Source organism: Pan troglodytes, chromosome 13 (genome assembly GCF_028858775.2).
Source record: "Pan troglodytes isolate AG18354 chromosome 13, NHGRI_mPanTro3-v2.0_pri, whole genome shotgun sequence".
Classification (NCBI taxonomy): Eukaryota; Metazoa; Chordata; class Mammalia; order Primates; family Hominidae; genus Pan; species Pan troglodytes.
The window spans coordinates 95,984,482-96,007,224 of NC_072411.2; the positions used below are offsets into that span (position 1 = coordinate 95,984,482).

The 22,743-nt window shown below is 32.1% G+C and overlaps 1 long non-coding RNA gene across 1 annotated transcript in view; it reads right to left on the reverse strand.

The window, feature by feature from the left end:
* Positions 1-256: 256 nt before the first annotated feature.
* LOC107973727 (uncharacterized) overlaps positions 257-22,743 on the reverse strand; it is a 31,673-nt gene continuing 9,186 nt past the window's right edge. Inside the window, exon 4 of the long non-coding RNA XR_001716120.4 lies at positions 257-1,087. This is a non-coding gene — a long non-coding RNA (uncharacterized LOC107973727). The remainder of the gene's footprint in view (positions 1,088-22,743) is intronic.

Consider the following 22,743-nt stretch of genomic DNA (forward strand, 5'->3'; position numbering starts at 1 on the left):
TTACACATACATAGATTGAGCTTGGATAAAAATGTATACAGATTTTGTTTTATTTAAATTACTTTTTAACCTATACAATATGCATTTTGTCAGACCAAATAATAATACATACTCCATATTGGCCATACCTGTTAACTCAATGAACGGAACACTAATAGTTGATTTTCCTTTTCTGTGAATAATGTGCTTATAGTTTTACGCAATTTTTCAACAAGTATTTAACATTTCTACTACGCTCAATTAAAAACAGAAGATACATGCCCACATAGACATTTTATTAGTTGAAAGTAATAATGAGCAACACAAAATAAAGTTGAGAAGGAAGTTGTGTGACATATTAGATACCGATTGTAATAATAAAAAGAATGATAATATAGTTAACATCTGTCGCTTACTACTTGCCTGGTACTGTACTAGGCATTTTTATGTATTATGTCTTTTAATGTTCGCGATAACATTATGGAGAAAGTGTTATTGCTTCTATTTTATAATGAAGAAATTGGTATGCAAAGAGTTACATGAATTCTTCCAAGTTACACGCCAGAAGTGGCAACACTGCAGTTTGAATTTGTCTCCAGCAATGGACTCCAGAGCTCAAGTAGGAAATGTAACTGTGTGTGTGTTGGGTGGGAAAAGAGAGGTCAGAGGCAACAATCATTTATTGATCTCCTGTTATGATACAAATATTATATTCACATTTTAAAGCATAATTAGCTCACATTATTCCTGGATTTTTATTGATTTGAATCAACAAAATGTACATGAAAGTTTTCCTGGCAGGCAAACTAGCCCAATTAAAAATAATCGCTTTTTACAGGAAATTAATGACATTAATTTTTTAAATGTATACAGTAGTAGTGTATATAAGTACAAAAAGTTACACTGAATATAATTTCAAACGCTGCAAATTTCTTTTTTGTTGTTACTCGTAACAGCGTCTAAATGTGTGCCATAGTTGCATTGTTCTCAGGTTGTTCATGACTTTACACTTCATAGGTGAATACACTGGGATTTTCTTAAATTTTCCTCTTTTAAAATGTTTATCGTGGTATCATGACTTGCGGACTGTAGCCTTGTTTTCAACTCCCTGTCAAAAGAAAAAAAAATCTAATTTAATCTCAAAGTAAATATACTACACAGGTTAATTTGAAAGCTCATTCAAATGTGATGTCTTCTAAGTCCACTAAAAATATAAAATTATTTATTTTCTACTTTTATAAAGGTAATAATGAATTTATTTTCAGTGCCTTGAAACTTTTCCTGAGACTTGTCTAAAAAGAATGTTAGACTCTTAGGCTTCATAGAATTTGTAATGAATTTGGGTATATTTCACAATTGTTAAACGGCAAATGATTGAAGACTATTAAATGCACTCAATTTTAAAAGAATAAAGGAATATTATATTTTGTGTTTCATAAAAATTAAACCATTGGTAATTGTTGGTTCAATTTTGAAATGTTAATCCAAGAGTCATACTAGGCTCTGATATGTTGATAGTTTGAGTTCTAGGCACAATAGAAAGCATATGACATGTATTTCCCTTTTAATAGTTTATGTCTCCACAAGCTATTTCCCCCATTAAAACATACTTTTTTCTAAATCATCTAATTGTAGAAGACATAACATAGCTAACCTATACATGAAGCTGTGATGATATATTAATGAAATAAGAGACCTGCTTATCCTATGATGATATATTAATGCAATAAGAGATCTGCTACATATCTGCTTCTCAGGCTGCTTCTCAGCCTGTATTTTATTATTTATTTTAAAACGCCATATTTTCTTCATTATGAAAGTGATGCATGTTCATAATAAAATATTTATGAAGCACAGAAAAACTATAAGAAAAATGTAAATGATGTATAATTCAACCAAGATTTAGTTGGCTATGACTTCTATTTCTCTCATCATCAACATTCACATTTTTATTTATTTGTTATGATAACCTCAGTTGGAGTTAACAATTGAATACTTTTTATATACCTATATAAGGCATATTTTATTCAGAATATCTCCATGGCATGGTATATACTCCTATAAGGCATTGTTTGGATTGGCATGTTTCCATTTAATATTATTCAATGTTATAATTTTACCATTTGCATAATATTAAATTATATGTCTATTAAAAATTTTACACAGCTAGTAACATGAGATCACTTCCATTTTAATGTGGCTAATGTTGGATTTAATATAATCAATTACAGTGATGTTTGTAAATTTCTCAGGAATTAGTGCCTTATGAATTAGCATATATGTTGAATTTCCCAAGAAGTAGAATTTCAAGACTGAATAATATATATATTTATTTTTATATAAAATTCTACAGTGTATTCTTATATTTATGATTGAGAACATTACATAAACTCAGCCTTCTGAGTAGCTGGGTTTACAGGTGCCTGCCACCACACCCAGATAATATTTTGTATTTTTAGTAGAGTCAGGGTTTCACCATGTTGGCCATGCTCGTCTTGCACTCCTGACCTCAGGTGATCAGCCAGCCTCAGCTTCCCAAAGTGCTGGGATTAAAGGCCTGAGCCACTGTGCTTGGCCTTCTTGTTTTATTTTTATTGGTTACTTTCTTCTGTGAATTCCCTATGCATTTTTGTTGCCTATTTTTTCAATTAAGTGTTGTTATTATTTATTGACCTTGAAAATATTTTATATGTTAATATCATGTATATTTCAAATTTCTTCCAAATCTGCCTCTTAGTTTTCTATATGTATTAAACATATCATCATCACTGCTTTTGAAAAATAATGTATAAAGGAGAGTCAAAAGCATGCCTGATTACAAAACAGTAAACTAGTTGCACACAAAAATAATGCCTGTGTTTTTAGCTATAAATACACCTAAAATGTCTTATTGTGTATCTAGTTATTTATCTACCTATTTATTATCTAAGAACAGTGATACTGGAAAGCATGGCTACCTAAAGCCAAATAAACGGAAGACAAAAAGTTCTGTTTTCTGTACAGAACCATAATAACAAGAATTCATAATACTTCCTCAGAAAGTTTATAACAATATTAAATCATTTAAAATAAAAACTTTTTATTTATTTTATTTAAAATAAAATAAAAAAGATAATAAAAATCATTTAAAATCAAATCAAATCAAAAATCATTTATTTAGTGACCTAAATAAATATTTTTAATTGCTCATTAGTCACTTTTACTCTTTGCTTTAATGAAGTAATTTTCATTTTATCAAGTAAATCAATTCATATGGTATATCTCATTGCTTGTTTACCTCAATTGAAATCTTCACTGCATAAAAAATGAAAGAAAATTCTTTGCACCCAATTTATTTTAAAAAGAAATCAAGTCCTTACCAGAAATGTGTTTGAAAATATAATTTTAATGTTTTCCCTTCTTTTTCACAAAGTAACATTGACTTTTTACCTTTCTTTTGACATTTTTATAAACTAAATTTTTTATTTATTTTGGTTACTTGTAATCTGTCACATCCACATATAAAACATAGAAAAATGCATTCACATATTGATTAACTTTGCCAATCCACCATGATATACAATTGCTATATTTAGAAAAAGATTATCTGGAAAATTACATATTTTATATATGATTTCATTCTTTGAAAAATATGTATATAACTGATGTATATTAATTTTTCTGTTTAATGATCCAGCAGCCTACAATGCCTACTACAATTATTAAGTGTATTATTTGAGAAATATTTACTCCTGAGGTTTTGTTGTGATTTTTTTTTAATTAATAACATTTCTTAGCAAATAGCTCCCAGAATTTTCTTGTCTGGCATTACATTTCAAATCTTAAAAATCAGTTCATGCCACATCTACATTGCTTTTTTAACGTAAAACCTTGCTAAGATCATTACTAATTCACTTACACAATTTTTTTTAGTTTATCATGGAAATAAGATGTTTCAAGTAAGTTACATTTAAACCAATATGCTTCATAGTAACTTAAATAACGAAACTTAAAATTATTTTATTATAGAACCTGGATGTCAGTATTGATATTAAGACAGTGTGTGTCTAACTGTGTGTGTGTATGTGTGTTCTCTGATAAATTATCCTCTGAAATACTCTGCCTTGAGAAATGAAATGATATATTTTAAATGGTACTGTGAAAGTATCAAGCTTGGTGAAGCATTTATTTATTTGAACATAAAATATGAAATTTCAACAAAGTTCTTCTAGAAGTAATAAAATGTGAATCATATGTTTAGAAATGTCCACGTGATATTAAGCCATTGGGTTTATCCAAGAAAATATATTTTTTAAAAATAGCACACTTGTTTGGTCAACATGGAGCAGTAATGGCTTCAATTTCTTCAAATAGTTATCTGTTCAAGGAAGAAAAAATCATTAAACCTTTTTATTTCTCTACAACTGACCACCTAGAACCTCCCAGAATTTAATCTTATAAAGATTAAATTGGAAAAATGTATGTAAAATATTTGGCATACTTCCTGGTGTTTGTGATTAATCGGTGTTGTGTTTCAACTTATTATTTTCCTTAGTTTGTGAAACGATGAGCTGTCAGCCAAAATCTATGTAGATTTCAACTCCTAAAAATAGTAACAAAATGCTAACTGCTACAATATATGGAATTTTAATGTGAGTTACTATTTAAATTTTGATATTTTACTTTTTGGACTTGTCTAATAATAATAATAAATATATCTATATTGACTTTTTGTTGCCCTTGGGCTGATGACACTTGGGTTATCAGAGATGGATTTGAGTGTACAGGAATACTTACACTCACATGTATTCTTAGAGTTTTTGTACATACTCAGTATATTATTCATTCATTTGACAAATATTTAATGAGTATTTAAAATCATCAGTTAACTTGTGCACTTCTAGGAATATTGGAGAACAAGGATGAGTTTTTCTACTAATGGAACTTATCTGCCAAAATTGATAGCTATTAGATAATCATGCTAACTAATTTATAGTTGTCATCTGAGATAACTGCTTTGAAGAAAAGAGAGATGATCTTTGTGAGCACACAACAAAGCAGCCTTACTTAAACAGTAGAGTTGCTTTGTATGGGACACAGATGATGCTGAGCGCTCAGTACCAGCTACTCATAAGTGAGCATTATGTTATATTTGTCTTTCTGTCTCCAGTGACAAGCACAGTAACTAGCAAGTAATCAAACAATTTATTCAACTGACTTTATGTGACAAAACTTTTTAAATCACCTTATGTTGTCATCACTATAAGAAGAATAGATATTATTATTAAAATTAATGAATAAAAGCATGTGATCAGAAGATATGTAAGTAATTTTGGAAATATATCTTAGGTTTCATGAAGACAATATTTTTAAATAAAATGTATTGTTTATAAAATATTAAGAAAACACTTGCTGTCATCTAAACCTATACAAGAATTAAATATATGCTTTTAGAAGCATGACCAGAAAGAAATCCTATTTACCATTTGTTTTACACAAACTTAAGTAGCAAAATTAATTGTGCTCACTAGAACACCAATCACCACATATAAAGATTAGAGTCCTGGTCACATGTTATTGGTATATTTAAATGGTTATAGGATAGATTAGTGAATATCAATGAATATCATAAAATATAATAGATAATGGCACTTCATCCCACTCTTTGTTAGTATATAACCTTTGGGTCATTATATTGCATTCTGTAAACACTGACAAAATTGATTATAGCAGAAGATTGTTATGGACTGACTTGTTTCTTTTAAAAAATGTTTAATAGATAAGTAGTAAAAACAAAATATTATAGATTAGATAACTAGGAGGTTACGGTAATATCCTACTCCCTCACATTACTTTGCTATTATCACCAGTTATTTAGGGAAATATAGGTACAGCCATAGGAAGCTAGGATCCACTTAGCTTTAATGGAAAGGATACTCCCTTTGGGGAAAGGAGTTGTGTGGAGTGGGAGGGAGTGGGCTGGCTCTAAGAGAAGAAAGGTTTCTTTCATGCCTTTAAATTAATGAATATCACCTGCAGGTCTCAGCGCTAGGATCAAAAGCTAATGGATTAAAAGTGGGAGTAATTGGTTCAAATGTTAATGAACCTAAAAGATTATCAGGAACATTCAAGGATAATTTTGTGGTATTTCATGTTGGCCTTTTAAATAATTTAAAAACAACTGTTAGTTGTTGAAAGATATACTATCTATACACTTTTAAGGTTTTACAATTGTTAATATCCCATCAATACATGTTATGACCATTGGAGTGTGTTTGTTCATAGGGTATATTTAAATAATGTTAACAGTTTAATCATCATGGCTTCTTATTTCAAATACTGCTAATATGGTGTTAATCTACATTGCATAAACTGTATTTAGTGAAGTAAATAAAGCTATTTTAAAATTTAATTGAACAAAATTCATATAGAACAAAAAGCAATCATAAATTTAAGCAACGTTTAAATTTTATACTGGGTTTTGAGCCACTGTTGACAATTTTTAATTTTGATTTTTAATTTAGGGTTGCTTTATTTGATATAGAAACTATTAATAATGTGGTAAATATGTAAGTTGTATTAAATCAAAAAATTCTAAATGTCAACAGCTATTTGTACATTTCTATGTAAATGATACGATTTTCTAGTTTGTAAAGATAGCTTTTGGTGGCCCTTTAAATTAAAGACAGCTTTTATTTAAATATATTTATGTTAACTACTAGATTAAGTTTGATAATAAGTCTCTAAAGGAGGTGTTTTATATGCTTTTTTATATATAAACCTGTGAAAAATATTTCTGGAGTTCTAGAAAACAGTATTGAAAAGTTCAAGTATTGGAAAGTATATGACAATATAAATAGAAAAAACTATATAGCTTCAAAAATAGAAACAAACATATAAATATTTATTACAAATGATATACTACACACATACCTACACACATACATCTTTGGTTAATTAAATACACAAATATATATTTTTAGTTAATTAAACCTTTGTGCTATCAATATGAATTTTCAACATTATTGCTGCTGCATATGTCACAATAGTCTTTTTTTAACTTATTATTTTTTTCAAAACCCCTGTAATAACTTTCATTTACTCCTTTTTGTTGATATGTTTTGTCTTCTTAGTACTTTTACTTAACCTGTTTCTAAATATATGTCAATTTTATTATTTAAAAAAACAAGATTTAGTTTCTTAGATTTCTACTGTATTTTTTCTTGTCTATTTCATTGCTTTCTTCATTTATTTTTGTTTTTTTCTTCCACTTTCTTAAATTTTTTTTTTTTTAGTTTCTTGAGTTGAAGACAGATAGAAATTCAGATTACAGATAATCAGCCTGTCATTATACATCTGGAGAGAGGAATATTTGAGGATTTTCTTTTTTTATTTAATTTCCAACTTTAAAGTTCAGGGGTACATGTGCAGGATGTAGGATGTGCAGTTTTGTTGCATAGGTAAACGTGTACCATGCTTGTTTGCTGCACAGATCATCCCATCACCCAGGTATTAAGCCCAGCATCCATTAAATATTCTTCCTGATGACCTTCCTCCTCCCACTCCCAACCATCTGACAGGTCCCAGTGTGTGTTGTTTCCCCATGTGTCCATGTGTTCTCATCATTCAGCTCCCACTTGTAAGAACATGCAGTATTTGTCTTTCTGTTCCTGTGTTAGTTTGCTAACCATAATGGCCTCCAGCTCCATCCATGTCCCTGAAAAGGACATGATCTCGTTCCTTTTTATGGAGGTATAGTATTCCATGGTGTATATATACCACATTTTCTTTATCCAGCCTATCACTGATGGGCATTTAGGTTGATTCCATGTCTTTGCTATTGTGAATAGTGCTACAATGAACATACATGTGAATGTATCTTTGTAATAGAACAATGTATATTCCTTTAGGTATGTACCAGTAATGGGATTGCTGGTATGATTCTGCTGTGGTCAGAAACATATTTTCTGTATATTTTACTAATTTAAATTTTTTCTGACTAAACTTAAGGCCCAGGATATAGTCCATTTTGGTAAGTATTCTTTCTGTACTTGTAAACAATGTGTGTTTTGCAGTTGCTGGATGGAAATTACATATATTTCAATGTCTTTACACTTTTTGGTGATTTTATTCAGTTCCTAAAAGTAGGGTGTGTTAAAATATTTAAGTGTGCTGTAGATGTGTCTATTTCTCATACTAGTTCTATATCTGCTTTTGAATTATTTGTTATTGATGTTACATTCACATAATATAAAATTAAATCTTTTAAAGTGTACATTTCTATGAGCTTTAATAATATTGTATAGCTACTACCTATGTGAATTCCAAAATATTTTAATCACCCCAAGAAAAAGTTATTTCTAACATTTTACTTTTATTTCTGATTCAGTAATTGCTGGATTGCTATAAAAGTTTAATTTTTTAATATAATTTCAACTTTTATTTTACATCTAAGGGAAAGAGGTGCAGGTTTGTTACATAGTTACATTGCATGAAGCTGGGGTTGGGATATGAATGATCTTGTCACCCAGGTAGTGAACATAGTACCCAGTAGTTAGTTTTTCCTTCTGTGCCCTACTCCTTGCCATCTTTATGCCCACGAGTACCAAGGTTTAACTCCTACTTGACAATAGCAAAAATAGCAGAATAGGCAGCTCCAGGGGCCTGTTCTTCCACAGAAACACCACTCACTATTTCTAAATAAATATTATTCAGTTTTGTTTTAAAATATTTAAAATTTTATATGCTTTCTGAAGAAATATACATTATTATTATTGCCCTGGACAGACAAGAGAGTCTTTTGTCTTCCAATTTATATGGCTTTAGGTAGCCATTCTTTCCAAATATTACCTTTCAAGTTAGATATGTTAGATGATAGATAGATACATAGAGAGAGAGAGAGAGAGAGAGAGAGAGAGAGAGAGAGAGAGAAATAGATAGGGGTAAGGCATTTTTAGTTATATTTATAGCTATAAAGGCAGATCTTGTTTTTGTCTGGTACTACTTGACTGTTTTGTAACCATGCCTGCCTATGAATTTTCTTTATACTTCATTTTTCAAAAGCAGTGATGCTATGTTTAATACACATACAAAATTAAGAGACGTTTTAAATTTGGAATACATTTAAAACATGGGTTATCTTGACAAAGTTGATTCTGACAGATTGTGCTAAATTTATTAGTGTTTCTGTGGGGGGATGGGCCCTTAGAATTCCCTATTCTTCCATTTCTGCTGATGTGTTACTACATGCTTTTGTATTTTAAAACTGTATTATGAATTGTATATACATTGAGAGTTGAAATATCTTTTTGCCTAATCTTTTATCATTTAGGAATATCTATCCTCATCACTAGTCGTATTTTATAGCCTAAAATCTAATATGTTTGATATGATATATTAACTCTGTGTATTAAATATATATCAGTTTTTCCTTGAGCTTAACTTTTTTAGTATATCTTTCCCTTCTTTTACTCTCAAATAGTCATGCTCTTAATATTTGTATGTCTCTTGTATGCCTCATATTATTTGTAGTGTATCTTATTCAGTCTAAAAATATTTGCTTTGAAAAGAAAGTAGAGGAGACCTATATAAATAGTAGAATTTATTATATTAGTGGTTTGGAAGGCCCAAAATTGTAGTTATTTTATTTTCCCAAATTGATTTACATATTCATTGCTTTTTCAGTACAAATTCAAGTATTGGAAAGAAAGGGTACTCACAAGCTGATTTTTAAAATGTAGACTTTTTCCTTGCTCCTTTGGAGTTTTGCTATGCATTTGTCTAAATGTGATTTCCTTTCTACTTATCTATTTATTCTGCTTGGAGTTCAAAGAGCGTGATGAATCTTTGGCATTTTGTCCATCAATTTTTCAGTATATCTTCAACTGTTGCCATTGACACATTCATTCTACTGCCTCTTCTGGTGCTCCCGTAATGTATATGTCAGGCCTTGTCACTGATTCCCATGTGTCTGGTAGAATATTTTTCTTTATTTTATCTTTTTTTTTCCCTCTGTGATTCAGAAAAAATATATTTTCTGTCAACCTGTATTTTAGCTTAAACGTCTTTTCTTCCTGTTAATCTACTGTTGAAATACAATACTTTTAACTTCAGTAATGATCTTTATAACTTTTAGTATTTCTATTTTATTTCATTTTCCATTTATCAATTGAGCATTTTGATTGAATTTCTTTCCTTAACATGTAAATTATACTTCTTTTTGCCGCTTTTTATTTTTATTTATTTATTTATTTATTTAATTTTTTTTTGAGAAGGAGTCTCGCTCTATCGCCCAGGCTGGCGTGCAGTGGCGCGATCTCGGCTCACTGCAAGCTCCGCCTCCCGGGTTCACGCCATTCTCCTGCCTCAGCCTACTGGTAGCTGGGACTACAGGCGCCCGCCACCACGCCCAGCTTATTTTTTGTATTTTTAGTAGAGACGGGGTTTCACCGTGTTAGCCAGGATAGTCTCGATATCCTGACCTCGTGATCTGCCCATCTCGGCCTCCCAAAGTGCTGGGATTACAGGCGTGAGCCACCACGCCCGGCCCTTTTTGCCACTTTTTAAAATGTTTGTCTTAGAGTTTGCAATATACATTTACAACTACTCCGAGTCTATTTTTAAACAACATTGTACAACTTCATGGATAATACAAGTACCCTATAATACAGGTAACAATGTATTTCCAGTTCCTTCTTCTATAATTTATATTATTCCTGTCATTCATTTCACGTATCCATAAGCTATAAAGCTATAATCACAGAATACATTGTTTTATTATTTTGAACCAAACATTATTTGGTAGACCAATTACTAATAAAAATAATAGTTTTTCGGCCGGGCGCGGTGGCTCACGCCTGTAATCCCAGCACTTTGGGAGGCCGAGACGGGCGGATCACGAGGTCAGGAGATCGAGACCATCCTGGCTAACACGGTGAAACCCCGTCTCAATTAAAAATACAAAAAATTCGCTGGGCGCGGTAGCGGGCACCTGTAGTCCCAGCTACTCGGGAGGCTGAGGCAGGAGAATGGCGTGAACCCGGGAGGCGGAGCTTGCAGGGTGCGGAGCTCGGGCCACTGCACTCCAGCCTGGGCGACAGAGCGAGACTCCGTCTCAAAAAAAAAAAAAAAAAAAAAAAAATATATATATATATATATATATATATAGTTTTTCTTTTACTCTCACTCATTACTTCACTTATGCTCTTCCTTTATGTAGACCCTTCTTCTGTCTCTCTGGCAACTTCTAGTCACCCTGCCCATAGACAAATTTTCATAAGTTGAAAACTAAATTGATACATAATTCCGCTGTGTATATATATTATTTTTTGATAATTTTGTCTTCAAAATATTGAAAACTGATTTACTTCCCTCTACTAAGTTACCTGTAAGAAAGTGAACATAATTCTTCATTGTAATTGTCCTTTTAAATACAGAATATGGCCACTGTATCAGGAAAGGGTTTGGCCAGATTCTGTTTTGATTACTTTCAGGATCTGTAATATCAATATAATGAATTTCATGTTTTCTTTGTGTCTAAGTTCAAATAGAGGGACTTACTGACAAGCTCTGCATAATTCAGTAATTACAATGCCTCTCTAAAACTATTTTCTACTCTATAAAAAGAATAATAATATTATATACCTCACTTGCTTTTTGTTAGTGTTTAACTTATACCATATAATGTATTTAGTTACTGCTTGACTGTACTTAGCATACTTCTTGACAAGTATTACTCAATAGCCAATTTATGAATATTACTATAATTATATTCATTGCTAATTGCAGAAAAATTTTAGGATCTTTTAAATTGCATGGCATCATTAGTGTTGATGAGCCAATTTTACCAACTTAAAATAAGAGCTCCCACCTATTTATTAAATTATTGCTAAAATTACTCTGAGATAGTTCTGCATCTGACATCAGGGATTTTACTATTATAACTTGCGTTTGTGTCACCTTGGACTATTATAAATAGGAGGTGACAAATATGTAAACTATATATTATGTTTTATGCTTGTTCTTTTCAGTTTCTTTAACATTTCATACAGTGCCAAACTGAATTAGCTATTTCTGTCTAATTGACAAATGCAACAATGTATTGGGCTAAGTGCTTAGAGAGTTGCAACAAGAGAGATTTTTTACTTCAGTGTCAAGATCCTGTCACTGCTGCAGGCTATTTACCTTGTTTCAATAGCAAGGTCACCATCAGAGTCACCTGCCTTTTTGGATATGAAAAACTTGTTGGCAGAAAAGACGTTTGGAATTCTTACAGCTGGTCGAGAGGGACAGAAGATTTCAATATGCTGCATATGACAAAAAATAGATTTTCGGTTTTTCCCCCTACATAGCTGACTTTGTTTTAGCTAGTTTTGTTACCTTTGCCTCTGCCATTATTTATACCTTGGATAATGACAGAACAGGCCCATGTCTCAGCGTTTCAGCCATTTTTAGCCAGAGCACATATGCAATACGATTTCATCAATGTGTTTTGCCTTATATTGGGTAATGATGTTTATTTTCCTTATATTGGCTCACAAGATTCTTTTTGTTTCATTTTTACTCATCTGTACAAGTCATCTTTTTTTAAAAAAATTTAACTTTCTGTTACATAATTTTATTCTAACCAAATATATGTGTAATCTTTCTCCAAAATCCATCTCCTCACTTAAAAAATTATTATCCCTTCTCTATTATATATGTTATGAATGTTTCCCATATGAGTTTTTTTACTTTTTGATTATGTTTTTACAAATCAATTGTATTATTTATCAACAGTAAGCATTATTATTAATCAACAATAGTTAATGCACTAAACTAGACAGCATAAAGAATCAAAGAAGTATGATTTTTCAGTTTTCACTTTCCTCATATTTGTACATATAAAGGAACTAATATCCTTCACACCAAGGCTTCATCAGGGGTCTGATTTATGACAAACACCAGGAGGCACAAAATTGAAAAAAGGCATCAGCCTCTGCAGCCTATAAAGATTGGGATACATTTTTGTTGGCTGTAGACTCCATATTTTGTGGGTCATGTTTAAACTCCATTACAGATCCCTAGCCTCTGGTTTCTAATCTCCCTGTTTACCCTTTTGGGTAGGTTGACTCAGGTTATCACCTTGTGTTTTTGCCTTGTTTTGCTGTTACTTTTGATGATAAGTTCTCTCTAAAATTGTAACTTTCCTATGAATATCAGCACAAACAAAAAATAAAATATTTCTCTCTGGCACACTGCAGTTTAGATTTTTCTACACTTGAATGCCTTTAGTTCCTGAGAGAGCTTCTCCTAAATTGAGGAAGAACAAGTTTGGGTGTCTGTCTCAGGATGTGACATGAGAGGACACTGAAAATCAGGTATACGTAAGCTGAAAAATGTTTCAAAAAAGAGAGAAGATTGAGTATAACCAAGAATGTCAAAGGAAAATGTTCACACTGGTTGTATGCTCACTAAATCCCTAGTCCTTTCCGCTTGTGAACTTTCACACCTTTATAATTAAATAGGCACCATTCTCATCCCCATTTTATAAGTGAGTAAATCAAGTCATAGAGAGGATAAGTAACTTAAGGTCTTGCAGTCAACAAGTGGTCACAGCAAAATTTGAACCCTAGCAGTTTGCCTGCCCACAGCGCACGCTATTATTGTTATATTATATCATTATACTAGAAGTGCTACCGAGTATCAGGTGTGATAGCAAAAGTAAGTGCAAAAGAGATACCTGTATGTGCCTAACATTGATAAGGCTGAAAAATTACTTGAGTTGGTAACTGTGATAGTTAAGACAATAACCTCTTATGAAGAATGAGGTTGACAATATAATTTATCATCCAGACCTGAACACTTTTGAGGATGAAAAGGGACTATTAATAATTATTCTGAGACAACAGGCTTAATACAGGGCCATCTTTAGTAATCTGGACATTAGATCAGTTAATGTATGAGTGGCATCCCCAATAGTTCAGGTACAGCAAATAGGGCCAACACAGAAGATTGTTACACTGATCTAGCCAGTGGGAATAAGCCAGGAAATAACTGTTTTGTACCAATTTTTATGTAAACATTTCCTGCCATGGGCAGGTTACTTACTACATTTATTATAGGTTTTCAGAAAGTAATATTACACCTTGCAGAATATCCTTTACAGAATTTCATTTTAAAATGCTGCTCGCTTGATTTCTATTTCAGAATATGACAAAAAATAACCATATGAAATCCCTTGCTGCACCTGTTTCAAGATGGGTTTGTGACAAGTGTACATTATATCATCCAGTATCCTTTCTAAAAATGTGACACATGAAATATTTCATTTAGAAATCAACGTTAGAAAAATGTTTTCTCTAAAATAGATAGGTTTACTTTTCTTTAATTATGAAAATTAGTTCATTCTGTTTTAATTTGGCCTGCAAAATATGTTGTCTCTTCTAATCTGCATACTTGTCTTCTCAAGTACTTGGTCTTCAGTATCTATGTATATTTATATTTTTTCTTGTCTGGATTTTCTATTTCAATTTTCTGTTTTTAAAATATTATAAGTACTTTTTTTGTACACAGCTTTAAATCCTTCATAAATGAGATTGAACAAAGTATTGTAGATACATTTATGTTGTAGCAAATCACTACAATCTAAATAGAGCTTTAACAGTGATCCTTCTGTAGACAACTATCGACAATGTTTTTTGTTTAATATCTTTACAGGAAAATACCTAAACTAATGTCCACTGATTGCATCATCAGTGTTTCTGAATAGCTAATTTATGTATACTTTATCCTCTAAACCAAAATAAAGGCAGCGCTGTTCAGAAATGCTTCAATTCTTGCCACTAGCTCCCCTAAGTGGGGAAGGCTGGCATAACACTGATTAAATACTTAGGTGTCAAACCTTCTGCACAAAAGCCAGCGAGAGTCATACCTACACCAAAGATCTCTTATTACATTTCTTAAAATGCTGTCAAGATGAAAATATGGCAGGCCATATAAGAAAACAGGTCCTGGTATATTTAATATAAAAATTCATAGCAAAGGAATTTTGTAAGGGTTGAAATTTGGAAGAGCATAGACCTGTGCCTGATTAGATGTGTTATATATTAAACCTAGTGAACAAAGAGTTGTCACATTATCCCTGATTCTAGAACAACCACAACTTGAAAGGAGCTTGCCCCATTGTGTTCCTCCTCAATATACTGAATTACTTTTAGATATAGAAATTTAGTTGGTATAAGTCATTAATATCTGTATTATAACTAAATGTGAATATAAAGACCATAATTTAAACCATACTAGATAAAAAAGGATTGGAGAATAGAGAAGAGACTAAGAAACTCCTCAAAAACTGGGTAAAGGAAACTTAGGGCCTAGATTGATTTGCCATCAGTCAAAGGAACATAAGTAAATTTTAAGTGATCTCATCACTAATAACTATTAAGTATGTGAAGTATGTGACATGTTAAGGAGCTTGACTTATTCCACAGTGTATACATATTTCAAAAGATAAAGGTGCATACTATAAATGCATAAAGTTTTATTGTCAGTGTTAAAAAGGCAAGTATAGATTCTATAAATAAATTTGAAACTACTGGAAAAAGAATAGTGTCTCCCAAGATCTAGAGGAAATGCACAATTTAAAATTATTTTCTATGGTAAACATAAAGTAATATGACAGTAATTTTTTCTCTAAAGATTCTGAGGCACACACCTATTTCTTTCTAATTATAATATTAAGGAGATTTGGTAAACATGATAGACAGATGCATAGATTGATTAAATTGTGTTTCCCAAAATGATACCTCAAGTCCTAACCTCTGGTAACTGTGAATGTAACCTTATTGTGAAATGAGGTCCTTTCAGGTGTAATCAAGTTAGGATGAGGTCAGACTGGATTAACGTCTACCCTAATCCAATGATTGGTGCCATTATAGGAGACATAAAGAGCAGAGAATGCCATGTGCAGATACACAGACATGAACACAGGCAAGAAGGCCATGAAAAGATAGAGGCAGAGATTTGAAGTGGCAACCACCAAAAGCTAAGAAGAGGCAATAAAGTATTTTTATCTTCTGTCTTTAGAAAGAACATGGCCCTGCTGCCACCATAATTTTGAACTTACAACCCCCCAAACTGTGAGATAATAAATTTGTTCTTTGAAGCCAACCAGTTTGTTATTTTGTAAAAGCTGACCCAACAAACCAATACAGACGATTAGACAATAAACTAGAGAGATAAATTACTATACATACAGAAGGCGTGTAACCTTGCCCTGCGTTTCATACCTGGATAAGATAAAGTCCTGTCCCTTTCAGTATTATTTAATGAGGCTGTATTTGCTTTGCTCCCTTGGGACTCCTTCTGGGGAGCCATGAATTCTTTGCAATATTTGATAGATAGTGGAGGCACGGTTCTTAAGCAAAAATTACTATTGCTCTTACCCTAATTGATATGGTTTGGCTGTGTCCTCACCCAAATCTCATCTTGAATTGTAATCCCTGTAATCCCCACATGTCACAGAAGAGACTAGGTGGGAGGTAATTGAATCATGGGGGCTGTTTTCCCCATGCTGTTCTTGTGATAGTGAATTTTCATGAGACCTGATGGCTTTGTAAGCATCTGGCATTTCCCCTGCTGGCACGCATTCTTTTTCCTGCCGCCCTGTAAAGAGGTGTCTTTTGTAAAGAGGTGTCTTTTGCCATGATTGTAAGTTTCCTGAGGCCTCCTCAGCCATGCTGAACTGTGGGTCAATTAAACCTCTTTTTTTTTCTATTAATTCACTGTCTCGATTATATCTTTATTAGCAGCATGAGAATGGACTAATACACACTAGTCTATGATGTAACTGAGAGTATAAAAACATGAACACAGACACATCACTCAAAAAGTCAAGCTTCACCTTAATTCAGAAAACGTATTAGGCAGGGAAATGCCTTTATTAAAGGAGACCTCTTGGACACCATTTCTTTTAACTTTTATTTTAGATTCGGGTGTACACGTGAAGGTTGCTACATAGGTAAACTAGCGTCATGGGGGTTTGTTGTACAGGTTATTTCATAACCCAAGTATTAAACCCAACACCCAATAGTTATATTTTCTGCTCCTCTGTCTCCTCCTACCCTTCACCTTCTAGTCGACCCCAGTGGTCTGTTCTTCTTTGAGACATCAAAATTTAAATGTCTTTTTTCTTTGCATCTATTTACATTCTAGATGGGTGAGAAATATTTTTATGTATATATGTGGATAGGTACATATATATGTATGTATGTGTTTATGTGTAGGTAGGCATGCATATATGCATTTATGTATTTATGTATGCATGTAGAACTCTATGTATGCATTTAAAAATATAGATTAGGCAGTCACTTTAGGGAAAAGAAGACATAGAAGTTGTTTATCTGGAAACATTCTCTTCAAATGATCTGTGCCTGCATATTTCCTTGGAAATGATTCAGGTACAGCAGAGATAGCATTATTTAACCTAATTTGAAATTTAATGCCCCTAGTTATATGTAGGAGTCCCCATTTATTCACAGAGGATACTTTCCAAGATCCCCAGTGGATGCCTGAAACCACGGATAGAACTGAATCCTATATACGTAAAAATTTCTTTTTTCTTCTTCACAATTTTATGGATAGAAGATTCATTCTAACCATAGATCTTAGCAGCCTCAGTATACATTTATTTATTTATGTTTTTACTAAGTCAAAAATTTCACCTTGTCCTCTCTAGGAAGCACTTTATGGCTAACTCTTTGGCATATCTAAATTGTCAGCATCACTATTCTTGCTCTGTGGGGTCATTACTAAGTAAAATAAAGGGTACTTGAACAAAAGCACTAAAAAAAAAAAAAATACAGTTGATCTGGTAACTGAGCTGGCTACTCAGTGGGTAACCTGTGGGGAGTGTTTACAGCTTGGATACACTAGACAAAGGGCTGACTCACATGCTGAGCCAGACAGAGCAGGACTGCCTGAGATTTCATCATACTACTCAGAATGGCTTGCAATTTAAAACTTATTAATTGTTTATTTCAGAAATTTTCCATTAATTTTTTCAGATCTCAGTTGATTACATGTAACTGATACCATGGAAAGCAAAATTGCTAATAAGAAAGGACTACTGTAATTTGAAATTTTTAGCATCATATGAAAAAAGGTGTCCTTAATCTGATAAAGAATAGCTACAAATTTCTGTAGCAAATGTCTTAATTAATCATGAACTATTGATGTTCCCCTATTTGAAGTATGGCATGAAAAAAGTTGTTCATTATTATTTTTATTCAATATGACATTGGGATTTTCACACAATTTGAAAACAAGAACTGACAAAATCATTTGAGAAGGAAGAAATATAGCTGAGATTATTTGCAGAAAACTTGATGTGCAGATAGAAAGCCCAAAGAATCAAATATTAGAATTAATAAATGAATTCAGCAAGAATTCTGAATCCAAGTAAAAATTTAAAATATTTATTAGAACAGAAATTATAAAATAAAATTAAAGGATATCCTTTTTGGTACTATACAAATCAGCTTCAGATTTAGAAATAAATCTGACAATGATATGAAAATCTATAAAACTTTACTGAATATAGTAAGTCTTAAGTGAATGGATTGCATTACTAAGAGATGTTCATTAGAATATTCTCTCAAAATTGATCTGCATTTCCAACATAATTTCACTCAAAATCTCATCAGTGTATTACCAATCCTAGTATATGCTATAATGAACATATAAAAAAATCAAGAAAACCCCAGGTAATCTTGAATTTAAAAAACCAGACTGGAGAATTTACATTATAAAATATGTTGACCTACTAAAACTGTAGTAATTAAGGCATTACTTAGTTACTAAAAGTATTTGTGAAGAGATAGAAAATTGTACATAAAAGTACAGAAAGTAACACATTATTTATACCAAAGAAGAAACTGTAGAGTAGTGGAGGAATTATGCACTTTTGATAAATGTAACTAGATCAAGTCAGCTGGGAGAATAATATTTGCTATATATATGTATATTTGTATGAAACTGAAAACATGTATGTGTGTGTGTGTGTATACACATGAATATATATAAAGATTTCCTATATATAAATAGCAGGTAGAATCTCAATAAAATAAATTCACTTATGAATTTATTTGTAAATTATGAGTTCACAATTTAAATTTTGTAATTGGATTCAGCACTATATATTTTTAGTTAACTTCTTTACCAATACTTTCATTTATATGTTTTCCTAGTCATTAATTAAAATTCTCAAGAACATCGGTCGTGGTGCTAGGCATTGTATTTGAAAAAAAAGAAACATAAAAATATATTAAGCCTCACCATGGTGTCATCAGGAGGTTTTTGACAAGACTACTTGTAATCTTAGACATGCTTTGTACTACCATTTTCATTTTATTATCTTTCCCTTAGAAGACAGAAGACTTCTGTATATAAAGGTAGGCCAGAACTCACTCTCCATTTCTGGAAACTATTCTAGTAGTGGTCACAATTTCTACATTTTTTTTTTTTTTAGCACTAAGTCAAATCAAGTGACATGTTTTTTACTGCGGATTTATATCTGTCATATAATCATGTGTAGATTGACACTCGTTAGCAATCTATCACATACCAAAAATGATTTTCAACAAAAAATGCATTTATATTTGTTTTCCTCATCTAAGTGCATCTTTTCTTATGTAAACATGGCACACAAACATATGCTAACCAAACAATAAGCTTATTCCACTGTGGTATGGTTTCCATCTACACAGAGAATAAGGTGATTGTGCTCTCTGTCTTATCTGCTGCTGGTATGTGAAGAACTGATTCATACAATGAAAATCAGTGAGACTAGCCCCACATAAAGTGAAACAAAGGCTGGCATGAACAGTTGATAGTAATTCTTCTAACATTTAAGTCCTTTATATATGTTACATCTAACATGCAAAGATTAAAGATCATTGATTTCCCAAGGCTCTCGCCATGCTTTTTCTCCTTTATCTTTTTTCTCTTTTTTTTTTTTTGCTATTAGAATTATTTGTAATGACGATGCTGTTTGTTTTAATGAACACTAAAAAATTATCAAATATTCTCAACTTTATACAGAATGTAATTGTGTGATTTAAAAAAAAAAAAAACTTGCCAAAATGTTGTTCCTGGCCCCTCTAATCTTCACCTTCCTCTTATCGCCTTTCAGAATTTCTCTGGTTATCTCTTGCATTATTTTCAAGGCTTATAGTTGAATGTAGTAGGGAGGAACCTAAGGAGACAAGTCTATCCCATCTGGTCTATACAGAAAATGTATGGCTGCTTTTAATTTTATCTCTATCTCTGTTTTTAAACAATTCAATGATGATGTGCTTTGTATTTTTATCATGTTTCTTGTGTTGGGGTTTATTGAACTTCTTAGGTCTTTAAGTTTACAGCTATTGTCAAACTTGGAATGCATTCAACTATTGTGGCTTCAAACATTTTTTCTACAATCCCTCCGCCAACTCCACTTACAAGGACTGCAATCACCACTTGCAGTATTAGGCTACTTGAAGATATAGCACAGCTCACTGATGCTATTTTCATTTTTAAAAATCCTTTTTTCTCATTATGCTTATTTTTGAGATTTTTGTTTTACTGTATCTTCAAGTTTAATAATCTTTTATTCTGCAGTGTTTAATTGGTCATTACTCTGTCTAGTGTGTTTTCATCTCAAACATTGTAGTTCTCTCTAGAAGTTGTATTTGAGTGTTTCTAAAAAACTTCTTTGTATATACTTTTCTATATAAGGTAGTGATAGCAAATCTGTGTAATGGAAGTAATTCCAAAGAAATATGGAATTATTTACTCAGAATTGTGATCCCTTATGTATTGAGTTTAATTTTGTAGCCATCAAGTTTAAAGTGCTAAAACCATAACGCATTATTTGCAGAGTTGCACTGGCTAATTAAGCAATGAAACTATCAAATGTAAGCAGTGTTTAACATATAAAACAAGATATAATTTCCAAACCCAAAATAATACCTCGACATATTTGCTTAAATCTGTAGTAAAGCAAGAGTAATAATAAAAAAGGTTTATCTTTTCCCTAGTTTAGAATACTTATGAATTTGAAAGACTATGTATCAATAGTCTTATTCCATTTTGTGTTTAAAATAAAGGAACGCCTAAGGCCAGTTAATTTATGATGAAAAAAGGCTGATTTGGCTCACAATTCGAATGGCTGGAAAGTTTAAGATTGAGCATCTGGTGAGGGCCGCAGGTGGGTTCCACTCATAGCAGAAGGTGAAGGGGAGCCATTCTGTGCAGAGATCACAGGGCGAGAGAGGAAAAGAGAGTATGGAGTGGGAGGGGAGGTGCCATCCTCGTTTTAACAACCAGGTCTCCAGGGAACTAATAAAATGAGAAGTTATTTATTCTGCAAGGGGAGCTATTCCACAAATAGAATTAATCTATTCATGAGGGATCCACCACTATGACTTAAGCAACTCCCATTAGGTCTTACCTCCAACATTGGGGATTTAATTTCAGCATGAGGTTTTGAAAGAACAAAGATCTAAATCAGGGGTGTCCAATCTTTTGGCTTCCCTGGGCCACAGTGGAAGAAAAATAAATGTCTTGGCCCACACCTAAAATGCGCTAACATTAACCATAGCTAATGAGCTAAAAAATTGCAAAAAATGTCTTAATATGTTTTAAGAAAATTTATGAATTTGTGTTGGGCCGCATTCAAAGCTGTCCTAGGACACAGGTGGCCCACAGGCTGCCTGCTTGGACAAATTTGAGCTAAACCGTAGCAATTATGTTACAATGGTGCAGTACAATGATAGGAAAGCATAATTGTTACTCAAATTAAAAAGGATGTACCAAAATAAAAATCAACACATTATTTCCTTCACTGAGAATTTCTTGGTAAGAAAAAATGTCAGTTGAACTATATAATGTGGCAAATGGCAAAGTAAAAACAGTTATTCATACAAAACCCAATGTGTTACATTTGAGATGATCTCTTTATTCCATGTTAATATGAAAGCCTATTATAAAGCTCAGTCCAGAAGAGTTATTTAAAATGTTTTAATTATATGAAGAACTCTTATTGAGTATGTATATTAGTCCATATTCACACTGCTGATAAAGACATGCCTGAGACTGGGTAACTTATTAAAAAAGAGGTTTTATTGACTCAAAATTCCACATGGCTGGGGAGGCCTCACAATCATGGCGGAAGGGCAAGGAGCATCTTACAGGGCGGCAAGCAAGAGAGAGCTTGTAGAGGGGAATTTCCCTTTCTAAAACCATCAGATCTCATGAGGCTTATTCACTATCACAGGAACAGCAGGAGAAAGACCAATCCCCATGATTCAATTATCCACCACTGGGTCCCTCCCATGACACATGGGAATTTTGGGAGCTACAATTCAAGGTGAGATTTGGGTGAGGACATGGGCAAATCAGATCAGTAGGCAAAACAAAACAAAAAAAAACAGTTTGGTCACATGTATTTAATAATGTAAATTGGGCTTCCATAACTATTATTTTATTTTATATTTTGTCTGAAAATAATCTTAATATTTTTATAAAAGACAGAAGTAAAATGTATTTTCAAAGGGCCAAAAGAGAAGTGACTCTTGAGAGAATAAGGTTACTATAATTCATAATGATAAGTTCAATAATTTAACAATTATAAATAAAGTTATGAGTGATGCTTGTTCTCTATATAATTATTACCAATTGCTTTACATTTGGAGTATAATATTTCTCTTTTTTTATCAAAAGATTATGCATAAAAAATTCATGGATCCAGAATAATTTCTATTAAAA